This window comes from Erinaceus europaeus, chromosome 12, assembly GCF_950295315.1.
Source record: "Erinaceus europaeus chromosome 12, mEriEur2.1, whole genome shotgun sequence".
Taxonomy (NCBI): domain Eukaryota; kingdom Metazoa; phylum Chordata; class Mammalia; order Eulipotyphla; family Erinaceidae; genus Erinaceus; species Erinaceus europaeus.
In genome coordinates this window covers 34045161-34059824 of record NC_080173.1, presented here as the reverse complement: position 1 = coordinate 34059824, position 14664 = coordinate 34045161, and the positions used below count along the sequence as shown (strand labels likewise).

The 14664-nt window shown below is 40.2% G+C and overlaps 1 non-coding gene across 1 annotated transcript; it reads right to left on the bottom strand.

Annotated features, from left to right (window-relative positions):
• Positions 1-13767: 13767 nt before the first annotated feature.
• LOC132542146 (U1 spliceosomal RNA) lies at positions 13768-13931 on the bottom strand. The gene has a single exon (XR_009553273.1). It is a non-coding gene; the product is annotated as a U1 spliceosomal RNA (small nuclear RNA).
• Positions 13932-14664: the final 733 nt, after the last annotated feature.

The following is a 14664-nucleotide window of genomic DNA, read 5'->3' as shown; positions in this document are numbered from 1 at the left end:
TCAGGGCGAGCCCACAACGTGTCGGTTGCTAAGGGCGACGAGGCACAGCTGGCCAGCGCCCGCGCATGCAGGCATCGCTGGTTCAGAGCAGAATTCCTATCTGCCATATATGGACCCAAGTGGGGTGCTAGCAGCTAGCAATAGAAAGGTGACCTGAAGGAAAAAATAAAAAAGGAAGTTGACCTAAAGAAAAAGAGGGAATGGGGCGGTAGTGCAGCGGGTTAAGCGCACGTGGCGCAAAGCGCAAGGACCGGCGTAAAGATCCAGGTTCGAACCCCGGCTCCCCACCTGCAGGGGAGTCGCTTCACAGGCGGTGAAGCAGCTCTGCAGGTGTTTGCCTTTCCCCTTCTCTGTCTTCACCTCCTCTCTCCATTTCTCTCCTATCCAACAACGAATGACATCAACAATAACAATAATAACCACAACAGGGCAACAAAAGGGAATTAATGAATAAATAAATAAATAAAAAGAAAGAAAGTTGACCTGGTGGGCCGGGGGTTAAGTGCAAGGGCCTGCGGAAGGATCTCGGTTTGAGCCTCTGTCTCCCCACCTGGAGGGAGTTTATTTCACAAGCGGTGAAGCAGGTTTGCAGGTATCCTTCTCTTCCTCACTGTCTTCCTTTCGTGATTTCTCTCTGTCCTATCCAACAACAACAGCAATAACAATAATAACAACAAAGGCAACATAAATGGGGGGGCGGGTAATAGTCTCCAGGAGCAGTGGATTTGTAGTCAGACACTGAGCCCCAGTGATAACCCTGGAGGCAAAAAAAAAAAAAGTTGACTTGTGAAAGGCCTTGCATGGATATAAGCAAACAGTCTGAGCCCTTGGGATTGGATTAAGGCGACCAGCCCTTCCCTCTGGATTTTTGCATTCTTACAATAGATGAGTCCCACCCACCTCCCTCTTTTATTTTATAGGGTCTCACCCTGCTGCCTCCAGGGCAGCATTTAACTAATAGGAATCCTCTAATAAGATTTAGCAGGGAGGAGGTGGGGGAGGGTAGGTAGCATAATGCTTATGCAAAGAGACTCTCATGCCTGAGGCTTCAAAGTCCCAGGTTCAATTCCCTGCACCATCATAAGCCAGAACGGAGTAGTGCTCTGGTAATAAAAAATAAATAAATAAAAAGTGGTCAGGAGGTGGCGCAGTGGATAAAGCATTGGATTTTCAACCATGAGGTCCTGAGTTTGATCCGCGGCAGCACATGTACCAGTGATGTCTGGTTCTTTCTCTCCTCCTTTCTCATGAATAATTAAATAAATTCTAAAAAAAAGAAAAGATTTAGCGACCTAGTGTTAGTCAGATTGGTTCTGGGAAGGTTAAGGGGCTCTTGACCATGATTTTAAACATTCTCCCCCTTTAGATATGTTTTCAACTTTCCTACAGTGAGAGTATAGCAAAGAAAAATACAAACCGTCTGCAACTACATTAAAAACAGACAGCAAATGTGTGGTTCATGAGGTGGCGCAGTGGGAAAAGCACTGGACACTCAAGTGTGAGGTCCCGAGTTCAATCTCCCGCAGCACATGTACCAGAGTGATGTATGGTTCTCTCCTCCTCTTTCTCATGAATAAATAAAATCTTTAAAAAAAAAAAATAGACAGCAGTTGGCTTTCCTTAAAAGCAACTTCACAGTCAAATGGACAATTTCAAACAGTTTCTACCTAGTCAACACAAATTAGCATAGGCCATTCCCGTGTGTTTAGTAAATATTTATTTACTGAGAGCTTTCTAGAAGCCAGGCACCCAGACAAAGTCATTTGCATAATTGCCTCCACTGACTCTTCAGGAAAGATAACAGGGAGATGTGATTTTGCAAAACTGAAAGTAAGGTTTGTCAGACATAATCAATCAGAGTAAGTTAACAAAATCAGAGTTTGAAGCCAGATCTTTTTAGCTCTGACATAGGTCCTAGCACTTGATTTTTCTTTAAAACCTAATCCTCAGATCAGAGCTAACAAATACATCTGGTAAGGCACTTGCTTCCTCAAGCAGAAGCTCCTCCAGGTGAGGCCCCTTCAGTGAAAAACAAAAACAAAACTCTAATATTCAACTGCAGCCTTGTATTTTTATCCATTTTATGGATAAAGAAATGAGGACTGGGCCCAGGTGGTGGCGCACCTGGTTGAGCACACATGTTACAGTGCCCAGGGACCCAGGTTGGAGCCCCTGGCCCCACCTGCAGGGGGAAAGCTTCACAAGTGGTGAAGCAGTGCTGCAAGTGTCTCTCTGTCTTTCCCTCTCTATTACCCTCTTCCCTCTCAATTTCTGTCTCTATCCAGCAAATAAAGATAAAAAAATTTTTTAATTAAAAAAAAAAAGAAAAGAAATAAGGACTAAACTTTGGCACTTATCTCCAAGTAGCAGGATCATAATTGGGACCCAGATTTCTATTTTTAACACTCTGTCTTCCAAAAAGTTAACTGATCAAATTTCTAATTATACTAAAACCTAGCCCTTGCCATCTGACTGCTACATAAAAATTAATAATAAAAAAATCCCAAAGACATCAGTATAGTTGAATTCTTATATCCTGTGATAAATATCCCTGCTAAACAATGAATTTGAATCTGTTTGAATCAGTTCATTTGAAAGAAAACTAGAATCAAACAATCCTTGTCGTAAATAGGTAAGATAAAAACACAGTTTTAGGGCCAGGGGAAATAGCTCATATATATTGTTAGTATGCCTGAGACACCAAGGTCCCAGGTTCGATCCTTGCCATCACCATAAACTGTGCTGTATTCTTGCAGAACTGTGCAGTATTCTGCCACCTCTCACATTAAACTAGGTAAGTATTTTTTCTAAAATTGGGGAATTAATGTTTTACATTCAACAGTAAATATAATAGTTTGTACATGCATAACATTTCTCAATTTTGCATATAACAATACAACCCCCACTAGGTCCTCTGTCATCCTTCTTGGACCAGTTTTCTCCTGCCACCACCCATCCACCCATCCCCGAGTCTTTTATTTTGGTGTAATACGTCAAATGCAATTCAGGTTCTACTTCTGTTTTCTCTTCTGATCTTGTTTTTCAACTTCTGCCTGAGAGTGAGATCATCCCATATTCATTTATCTGTTTCTGACTTACTTAACTTAACATGGATTTTTCAAGCTCCATCCAAGATTGGCTGAAAATGGTGAAGTCAACGTTTTTTATAGCTGAGTAATATTCCATTGTGTATATATACCACAACCTGCTCAACCACTCATCTGTTGCTGGACACCTGGGTAGCTTCCAGGTTTTGACTATTACAAATTGTGCTGCTAAGAACATATGTGTACACAGATTTTTTTTTTGGATGAGTGTGTTGGGTTCCTTAGGATCTATCCCCAGGAGAGGAATTGCAGGATCATAGGGTAGGTCCATTTCTAGCCTTCTGAGAGTTCTCCAGACTGCTCTCCACAGAGGTTAGACCAATCGGCATTCCCACCAGCAGTGCAGGAGGGTTCCTTTGACCCCACAACCCCTCCAGCATTTGTTGCTGTTACTTTTTCTGATGTATGACATTCTCACAGGAGTGAAGTGGTATCTCTTTGTTGTCTTGATTTGCATTTCTCTGACAATCAAAGACTTGGAGCAATTTTTTGTGTGTTTCTCAGCCTTTTGGATCTCTTCTGTGGTGAATATTCTGTCCATGTCATCTCCCCATTTTTGGATGGGGTTATTTGTTTTCTTGTTGAGTTTGGCAAGCTCTTTATTTACTCTGGTTATTAGCCTGTTGTCTGATGTATGGCATGTAAAGATCTTCTCCCATTCTGTGAGGGGTGTCTTGGTTTGGGTAGTGGTTTCTTTTGCTGTGCAGAAGCTTTTTAAATTGATGTAGTCCCATAGGTTTATGCTTGCCTTAGTCTTCTTTGTAACTGGATTTGTTTCATTGAAGATGTCTTTAAAATTGATGCTGAAAGGAGTTCTGCCAATATTTTCCTCTAAGTACCTGATAGTTTCTGGTCTAACATTCAAGTCATTGCTCCACTTGGAATTTACTTTTGTATTTGGTGAAATATAGTGGTTCAGTTTCATTCTTCTGCATGTTTCAACCCATTTTTCCCAACACCATTTGTTGAAGAGACTCTGCTTTCCCCATGTAATAGTCTGGGTCCCTTTGTCAAAGATTAGATGTCCATAGGCGTGGGGCCTCACTTCTGGGCTCTCAATTCTATTCCACTGGTCAGTGTGTCTATTCATATTCCAGTACCAAGAAGTTTTGATGACAATGACCCTATAATACAATTTGAGATCTGGGAGTGTGATGCCTCCAGTTCTGTTCTTTCTTCTCAAGATTGTTTTGGCAATTCTAGGTCTTTTCTGGTTTCAGATAAACATTTGTAGCATTTGTTCTATTCTCCTAAAGAATGTGGTTGGAATCTTGATGGGACTAGCATTAGATTTGTAGATGGCTCTTGGTAGTATAGTCATTTTGATGATGTTAATTCTTCCAACCCATGAGCACGGAGTATCTTACCACTTCTATGTGTCTTTTTCAATTTCCTTGACTAGTGACTCATAATTTTCAGTATAAAAGTCTTTCACTTACATGGTTAAGTTTATTCCTATATATTTTATTGTTTTTGTTTTATTTTTCTGGATTTCCTCTTCTTCTAACTTAGTGTTTGCATAGAGGAATGCCACTGACTTTTGAATGTTAACTTTGTAGCCTGACACCTTACTGTATTGCCTGATGATTTCCAAAAGCTTCTTGCTGGATTCCTTAGGTTTTTCTATGTATACTATATGTCATCTGCAAGTAGGGAGAGTTTGACTTCTTCTCTTCCAACCTGTATGCCTTTAATTCCTTTCTCCTGCCTGGTTTCTATGGCAAGAACTTCCAACACTATGTTGAATAATGGTGATAGCGGGCAGCACTGTCTAGTACCTGATCTGAGGGGAAATGCTTCCAGTTCTTCACAATTGAGTATGATGATGTTGGCTGTAGGTTTGCTATATATAGACTCCACTATCTTGAGGGATTTTCCATCTATTCCCATTTTTTGTAGTGTTTTGATCATAAAGCAATGTTGTATTTTATCAAAGGCTTTCTCTGCATCTATTGATATGACCATGTGGTTTTTTGGTCTTGCTTTTATTGATGTGGTGGATCACGTTGATTGATTTAGGTATATTAAATCAACCTTGCATCCCTAAGATAAACACCACTTAGTCATGATGAACAATCTTTTAAATATACTGCTATATCTGTTTGGCCTGAATTTTGTTCAATATTTTATCATCTATGTTTATCAGAGATATTGGTCTGTAGTTTTCAATTTTGGTTGTGTCCCTGTCTGCTTTTCGTATCAAAATGATGTTGGCTTCATAGAAGCTGGCAGGGAGTATTCCAGTGTCTTCAATCTTCCAGAAGACTTTTGAAAGTAGAGGTATTAGTTCTTCTTTGAAAGTTTTGTAGAATTCATTTGTAAAACCATCTGGTCCAGGACTTTTATTCTTGGGAAGGTTTTTGATAACTATTCCAATTTCATTAGCTGTGATGGGTCTGTTCATGTTATCTAGTTCTCTTTACTTAATTTTGGAAGTTCGTAGTTATCTAGAAAATTGTCCATTTCTTCCAGGTTCTCTAGCTTGGTGGCATAGAATTGTTTATAGAAGCCTTGCATGATATGCTGAATTTCTGCTGTGTCTGTTGTGATATCTCCTCTTTCATTTATGATCCTATATATTTGGGTCTTCTCCCTTTTTTGTGAGTCTGGCTAAAGGTTTGTTGATTTTGTTCACTCTTTCAAAGAACCAACATTTACTTTTGTTGATCTTTTGTATGGTTTTCTTATTTTCAATGTTATTGATTTCTGCCCTAACTTAAGTGATTTCTGTCCTTCTGGTTGCTTTAGGGTTCCTTTGTTACTCTTATTCTAGGTCTCTAAGATGTGCAATCAGGCTGTTTATTTGTGCTTTTTCTTATTTCCTAATGTGTGCTTGTATGGCTATGAATTTCCCTCTCAGTACTGCCTTACCTGTATCCCAAATATTTTGATAGCTTGTGTCTTCATTTTCATTGAACCCTAGAAACAGATTATGAGGGCAGTATCTGTGGAGACTAACAGTTTCATTTGGTGAGTCTCACGGGAGTCCTCCCTTCAGCTGTCTTTTTTTTGGTGAAACAGATTGGAGGTGGTGTCTCAACTGGTAAACTGCTGGACTGTTACCACCACTTAATCTCTTTCTAGGCTCCTCTCTATCCATGAGCCACAGGTGTTTGCACTCAATGGTGATTTGGTAGGTTCCTGAAGTCATTCCAGTCCCATCTTGTTGCAGTCCCAGGTGTTCACCTTTGGTATTCCTAGTTGACCCAGGAGAGGAGAGGTGAGAAACACAGCTGCCGCTACTCCATAGCCTCTGACCTCTACAGATCTCTTAAGGTTTAGTCTAGGAAAGTTTTTTATATACACACATTTTTTATTATATTTTTAAATTTTTTATTATCTTTATTTATTGGATAGAGACAGCCTGAAATCAAGAGAGAAGGGGAGATAGACAGAGAGACACCTAAAGATCTGCTTTACCACTTGTGAAGTTTTCCCCCTGCAGGTGGAGACCAGGGGCTTGAACCCGGGTTCTTGCACACTATAACATCTGTGCTCAACCAGGTGTGCCACCGCCTAGCCCCTACACACATTTTTAAATAGTGATGGGAAAATTCAGACTGTTGAAACAATATGCTACCTTCTTTTTATAATTAAAACTAACCTTTAAAGTTGGAGGAGAGAGACTTTACTTGATATAATAATCTACAAAAGATCAGAAATTCAGATCTTGAAGTCTTCATGTGATAACTTGTTCACTAATGATACCCCTAAGCAAACATTTATTTTACTCATTTATTTGAAAGAAACAGAAACTGATAGGGAAAGGGAAGTTAGAGATATACCTCAGGGCCAGGTGGTGGTGTACCAGGTTAAATGTACATAGGACTAAGTGCAAGGACCAGCTCAAGGATCCTGGTTCAAGCCCGCAGCACCCCACCTGCAAGGAGGACTCTTCACAAGCGTCGAAGCAGGTCTGCAAGTGTACATTTCTTTCTCTTCTCTATCTTCCCCTCCACTCTCAATTTCTCTCTGTCCTATCCTTTCAGAAAAAATGGCCTCCAGGAGCAGTGGATTCATAGTGCTGGCAGCAAACCCCAGACAACAAACTCCAATGATAAACTCCAAAGTTTATCAAAGAACTATTAGTCCATCACAGATACTGAATCTTAAATTATGTGGAAATAAAAAAGTAATAATCCCATTAACATGTGCAAGAACCTCTTTAATGCATGGGGATACATAGGTTAGTCAAGAAGTTAAACTTTGAAAAGAAATGAAGAGAAGATAGAAGAGTATGCTGAAAATCTGTCATCATTATTCAGAACTCCTGCAACAGTGAAACAGAAATATCTTAATACTCACCCAGAATGTTAACACAGACATTTTGAAATGTCCTTATATTTCAGAAGAATGATGGACTTCTACCTGGTAGTGGAAGTGTATAGTTAAAGTTGCAGGATTCACAGAGGAAAATATTCATTCATAATAATATCTTTAAAGTGGATGAAGTCAATAATAAGATTTTATAGTAATTTCCTGTGGCTTTTTCAGGTAAAAGATGTCATTTGATGTTGCCATGTACTTTGACCTTTCAAGGTCACACAGATAGAAGACTTTTTTCTCTTTCCCTTTTTTTCTCCACTATCTTTTATTTACTTATTACGTAGAGAATGCCAGTAATTAAGTGGAAGGGGGAGAGAGACAGATACCTGCAGCACCACTTGTGAAGCTTTCCCCCTGCAATTCAAGACTGGGGGCTTGAACCTGGGTCCTTGTGCATTGTAACGTGCACTCAACAAGGTACACCACCATAGAGCCCCCACCCCCTTTTTTGACATTTCCACTGAAATAAGAGAAGGATAAAATAGGCCAGTCAACAAAACCACCTCTTATAGACTCAGTTCTTAGAACCTTAAGGATCTTTGTGGTTAATTAGTATGATGCATTTATATTATGAATAAAAACAGTATTACAAAGCTACAACTCTGCTGCCAATTTGGATACATTAAAAAATATGAAGCTGTTATCCTTTCATTACGGTTTTTGGCTTTTTGTTTGTCTTTGTGGAGGACTAGGCATTAAGGACTTCAAGATTCCCTGGCCCTAGATAAAGATACCACAGCACCAGGGGCAGGTCTTTCAATTTCTCTCTGTCTCTATTCAATAATAAATAAATAAAAAGAGCAAAAAAGAAAAGGAAGTATGACAAGACATGCACCTTAGTCTTAGCCTCCTTTTCATTATGTCTAAGTTAAAACAATGATTTTACTTAAGTGGAATCATTTTCCTTTACCAAACAGCTGGTCATGCTGTTCATTGAGTAGATACTTCCTGGATTTGCCCCCAAGAAAGCCTAAGAAAAACCTAATTGTTTGGCAACAAATTGGACTGAAGTTCACTCATGAATGGTGATTGAAAGGAAAGACATCTATGCAGTGAAGAGACACCACAAAAGGAATTTTCAGTTGAGAATAAGAATATCATTAAGGATGAGCAAGTGTACTAGTCTTCCTTCAAGTAAACTACACAGATGACTCTGGTAACCACAAATGTCAAATAACCCTAGGACTAAGGAGATGTTTCTAAGGCTTAGATTTTTTTTTTTTGGGGGGGGTATCATTTCTGAGTCAAATTCTTCTTCCAGGTGATACTACAGATAAATCTCACAGAAACAATGTGAAAGAGAATTTCAGGCCCAAAAGATTATATAATGCATGGTTCTATATGAAGGTTGAGGCCAGGCAAAAAAAAAAAAATCAAATTAGTATTTCCCTTATGTCTGTGTAGGAAGGGGGTGGATACTCTAGGGGACATGAAGGAATGTTCTAAAATGATGCAAACTTTCTGTATCTTGCTGGCTGATAGTTACACAGTTCATACATATATAAAAATATATGGAATGTACACTTACAGAGTTGTACATTTTCCTGTAAAATGTTACTCTTCATGTTATTATTATTATTTATTTATTTTACCAGAGCACTGCTCAGCTCTGGATTATGGTGGTGCGGGGGGATTGAACCTGGGATTATGGAGGCTCAAGCATGAAACTCTGCATAACCATTACATCATCTGCCCCCACCCAAATGTTACTTTTCAAATAAAAACTTAAACCAAACTCTCCTGCACATTCTCATTATATAAGAGATGCAGATGTGAGTTCTTCACATGGCCCACAGAGCCCAGCTGAATCTCTCTTTCCATCTTCACAACTAGTCTGACATACATGCCAAGCTTCCTGGGTCACATAGTCAACACTGGCATAAGATATTTCTCTAGTGTGAGGAAACCTTACCACCCTTGACTCCATTGCTCCGCACTTTCTATGGCTTATACTTAACAGACTGGGGTAAACTTTCTTCATCATCTCTTCCTCCCATACTAGTTTGAGTTCCCCTCTTTAGTACTCTTAAGGTTCTTTAGAACCTTATTCTTACATAAAATATTTTATTTATTTTGTTTTAATGAGAGGGAGAGAGAGAGAGAGATACAGAGAGAAAGACCAAAGCATTGCTCAACTCTGGTGTATGATGGTGCTGGGTGATGGAACTGGTGAACTTCCCAGCCCTAGAATCTTATTCTTTGTACTCCAACCATTTATTTACCTCTAGATTTCCTCAGTTTATAATTACCTTCTCATCTGTGGACTTGAGTAATTAAATCTCCTTCTAGACTCTGTGCTCATGGCTGTGTCATGGGCTATCAAGCAATGCCTGAACTTGCTAGGAACCAGCACAGTACCTGGAGCATAACAGGTATTTTCTAAATAAACTTGGTGACTATTGAGAACAGTGACCATCTGGTATTTTCTGGCAGGAAAATCACTCTCACAAACACTGATTGAGTTTTCCCTACCAAGTGTTCACTGCTATATCCTGCTTTAGGCAAACTGGAAACATCATAGGGAATCTAGATTTAACTAAAATATAAATGGAGGGGGCCCCAGAAGGTAGCGCAGAAGGTTTAAGCACACATGACATGAAAAGCAGGACCCACGTAAGGATCCCAGTTCAAGCCGCTGGCTCCCCACCTGCAGGAGGATCACTTTAAAAGTGGTGAAGCATGTGGCAGGTGTCTATCTTTCCCTTTCTGTGTCTTCCCCTCCTCTCATGATTTCTCTCTGTTCTATCCAATAACAACAATAGCAATAACAACAAAAATGGGAAAAAAAAATGGCCTTCAGGAGCAGTGGATTTTTAGTGCAGGCACCAAGCCCCAGTGATAATCCTAGAGGCATATATATTATTAGGTGGGCCTGGGGATATAGCATGTGTGATGTTCTGAATTTGATCCCCAGCACTGCATAAGATGGTGGGACAATGGTGTGAAACTATGCTATGTGAAAGAAGCTAAACAGAAAATGCAACAGGTGGTATGATTCCATTTAAAGTAAATTGTCTTCCCAAAGCTGGCAGAATGGTAGATGAAAGCTAACAGATATAGATTTCTTTTTCCTGTTTTAATGGATAGAATAGAGAAAAATTCAGAGGGAAGGGGTATACATAGGGAGAGAGAGAGACACTGGCAGAGCTGCTTTACAGCTCATGAGGCATTCCTACTGCCACTGGAGAGCAGGAGTTCAAACCCTGGTCCTTGCACATAGTACTATGTGGATTATTTTTAGGGTAATAAGATGTTCTGAAGTTAAGTGTGGTGATGGTTGTACATGTCTGTGGTTAAAGCCCACTGAGTTTTAAACTTTTATAACTGTGAGGTACATGAATTACATCAATAAAACATGTAAATTGCTTATTAAGCAGAGAGAAAGAGAGGGAACCAGAACCCTGGGATATGTGGTGCCAGGAATTAAAATTCAGATCTTAAATAAGCAAGTTCTGCTCTCTACTGCTTTACCACCTCCTAGACCAATAAAATTGTTTTTTTAATTTCTTTATTGGGGAATTAATGTTTTACATTCGACAGTAAATATAATAGTTTATACATGCATAACATTTCCCAGTTTTCCATATAACAATACAACCCCCACTAGGTCCTCTGTCATCCTTCTTGGATCTGTATTCTCCCCACCCAACCACCCAGAGTCTTTTACTTTGGTGCAATTAAAATTGTTTTTAAGAAAGGAAACTGAGAGGGTTAGTAGTGGCATACCTGTTAGAGCATGCATGAGCAGATCATGTAGGAGAACTTGGTTTTCAGTCACCACATAGGAGCACCATATGGGGCAGTGCTGTGGTAGTTCTCCTCTCTCCTTCTCTCTCTCTCTCAAAAAAAAAAAGTGGGGTGGCACACCCACTTAAGCACATATAGTATGAAGCAGAAGGACCAATGCAAGGATTTGGGTCCGAGCACCCAACTCCCCCACCTGCAGGGAGGTCACTTCATAAAGTGGTAAAGCAGATCTGCAGGTGTCTGTTTTTCTCTCTCCGTCTCTATCAATTTCTCAGTGTCCTGTCCAATAAAATTGAAGAAATGGCTGCCAGAGCAATGTTGGTCATCATTTCTCCTTTGGCTAATTCTGCTTCTAAAGACCTCTTCTATTTCTATCCATGTTGGTCAGCACGCCAGGTTCCCTTGCATTGCTTGATGCTGTGGTCTATTTACATAATCACTGTTTTGCCTGAGACCTGCCCTGCCTGCAGGGTATTGGTTTAATCCCCATTGGTTAGAACCTTCTCAACAGCTGGAGACCTGCCCTGCCTGCAGGGCATTGGTTTAATCCCCACTGGTTAGATGGAAGCTTGCTATCTTTGCCCTCTTTTTCTTCTCTCCACCCACTCTCCTACCCATTTCCTCTTCCAACCTGCCACTTCCGCTTCAGAAGGTATAAAGGCATTTTTCTCTCATCAATAAAAAATTTTCATTGCATTCCCGCTCAGTCATGTATTCTAGAGTCTCTCTCTCCAGCGGTGCTAGCCCGGCAAAGCACTAGGTTCATAGCGCTGGTACTGAGCCCTAGTGATAATCCTGGAGGGGAAAAAAAAGTCTGCTAGAAGTGGAGTAATTCTGCAGGCACAGAGCCCCAATGATAATTCTGGTGGCAAAACAATTTTTAAAAATAAAGTGACAAAAAGATCACACCAGTGTTCCACCATCTTATGCTGTGCTGGGGATCAAACTCAGAACATCATGCATGCAATGCATGTACTCTACCAGTGAGTCACCCTGTTTTTTCCTTTTCTTTTAAAAAAATCATATATATTTTTATTGCCACCAGGTTTATCATTGGGGCTTGGTACTAGCCTACAAATCTGCTCCTCCTGGTGGCCATTTTCCCCCTTCCTCTTTTATTTGATAGGACAGAGAGAAATTGAGAGGACAGAGATGGAAAAAGATACCAGCAAACCTGCTTCACCCTTCATAAAGTGTCCCTCCTGCAGGTGCAGAGTACAGGCTCAAACTCAGGTCCTTGCATATGGTAATATGTACACTTAAGTGGGTGTGCCTGGCTCCCTTAAAATACATTTTCAAAACTTTTATTTATTTATTAATGAGAAGGGGAAAGAGGAAGGGAGGGAAGGAGACACATAGAGAGGACCAGAGCATCACTCTGGCAGGAATCAAATCCAGGACCTCATGCTTTAAAGTTCAATGTTCGAGTAACTGTGATAGCTCCTTGGATGCTCTTTTCTTTTTTGAAAAAGAGAGAGAGAGAGAATAAATATGTTTTTTTTAAAAAAAGGAAATTGACATAGTGTTGCAATAATAGCTTGAAAGAAATACTTCTGAAGTACATGACAGAGTAAGCTATTCCACCTGCAACCAGTGCTTAATTTTATGTTGAATGTGTAGGGAGAATTGAATAAATACTTGTCTAAGTCTCTTCAGAGAAAAACGCTACAGTCTACAAATTTAGCAGCAGCAGAATGCAAATTTTACAGCTCAGATATAACTTGAATCAATTAAGACAGCAGTACTGACATTTACCAAATTGGATAATAGTGGAACTCACTTTTTGCACGTGACATAAATAGAACAACAATCATAGTAGCTTGAAGAAAACTCCAAATTCAATAGAGCTATATAAATTTCCTAAAGAAGACTTCAAAAGACTGGGACCAGGTGGTGGCGGACCTGATTGGATGCTCACTGTGGTGTTCAAGTCCTCAGTCCCCACCTGTAGTAGAGAGGTTTCACAATTAATGAAGACACAGGTGTCTCCCTTCCTTTCTCCTTCTCTTTAACTTGCCCTTTTCTCTCAATTTCTCTTTGTCCTATCAAATTAAAAAAAAAAAAAAAAAGACTTCAAAACTGTGGTCTTTTTTTTTTTTTTTTTCCTCCTCCAGGGTTATTGCTGGGCTCGGTGCCTGCACCATGAATCCACTGCTCCTGGAGGCCATTTTTTCCCCCCTTTTGTAGCTTCGTTGTGGTTATTATTATTGCCCTTGTTGACGCAATTCGTTGTTGGATAGGACAGAGAGAAATGGAGAGAGGAGGGGAAGACAGAGAAGGGGAGAGAAAGATAGACACCTGCAGACCTGCTTCACCGCCTGTGAAGCGACTCCCCTTCAGGTGGAGAGCGGGGGGCTCGAACCAGGATCCTTACGCCGGTTCCTGCGCTTTGCGCCACATGCGCTTAACCCACTGCGCCACCGCCCGACCCCCAACTGTGGTCTTTTTAATAGAGAATGGGAAAGCTATCAGGGGAGGGGATGGGATATGGAGATTGGGTGGTGGGAATTGTGTGGAGTTATACCTCTTCTACCCCATGGTTTTGTTAATTTATCCTTTCTTTTTTTTTTTTTCTTTTTTTTTTCACCAGGGGAGAGAGCGAACGCAGTCCCCCACTACCACAAATTATGCAGTCGAGTTTCCCACATTTGGGGAAATCGCAGGGGTCAGCACATCCGGAGTGCAATGGATAAGCCTCGCCCTGGGAAAACCACCTTCGTGATCATGGTATCTCCCTTGCCAGGTAAGTATTAATTTATCCTTTATTAAATAAAAAATAAATTTAAAAAAACTGAGACTTAGGGGCCAGACAGTTGCCCATCTGGCTGAACACATACAGGACCACGTGTAAGGTTCAAGACCCTGGTCCCCACCTACAGGAGAAAAATCTTCATGAGCAGTGATGCAGTGTTCAAGTCTCTATCATCTATCTATCTGTCTGTCTGTCTGTCTGTCTATCTTTCTTTCTATCTCCCTTTCTGTCTCCTCCTTTCTCCTTACTTATCTGTCTCTATATGAAAAAAGAAAAACAGCGGAGGGTAGATAGCATAATGGTTATGCAAACAGACTCTCATGCCTGAGGCTCCAAAGTCCCAGGTTCAATCCCCTGCACCACCATAAGCCAGAGCTGAACAGTGCTCTGGTTAAAAAATAAAAATAAATAAATAAATATTGACACAATATTTATGAAAAGAAAACACAAGTAGAACATGAACTGGAATTGTTGTATCGCACCAAAGTAAAAGACTCTGGGGTGAGTGGGTGGAGAGAATACAAGGATGAGAGGACCTGGTGGGGGTTGTATTGTTATATGCGAAACTGGGGAATGTTATGCATGTACAAACTATTGTATTTACTGTTGAATGTAAAATATTAATTCCCCAATAAAGAAATTTTTTTAAAAAATTTATTTATTTTTCCCCTTTGTTGCCCTTGTTGTTGTAGTTATTATTGTTGTTGTTGTTATTGATGTCATTATTGTTAG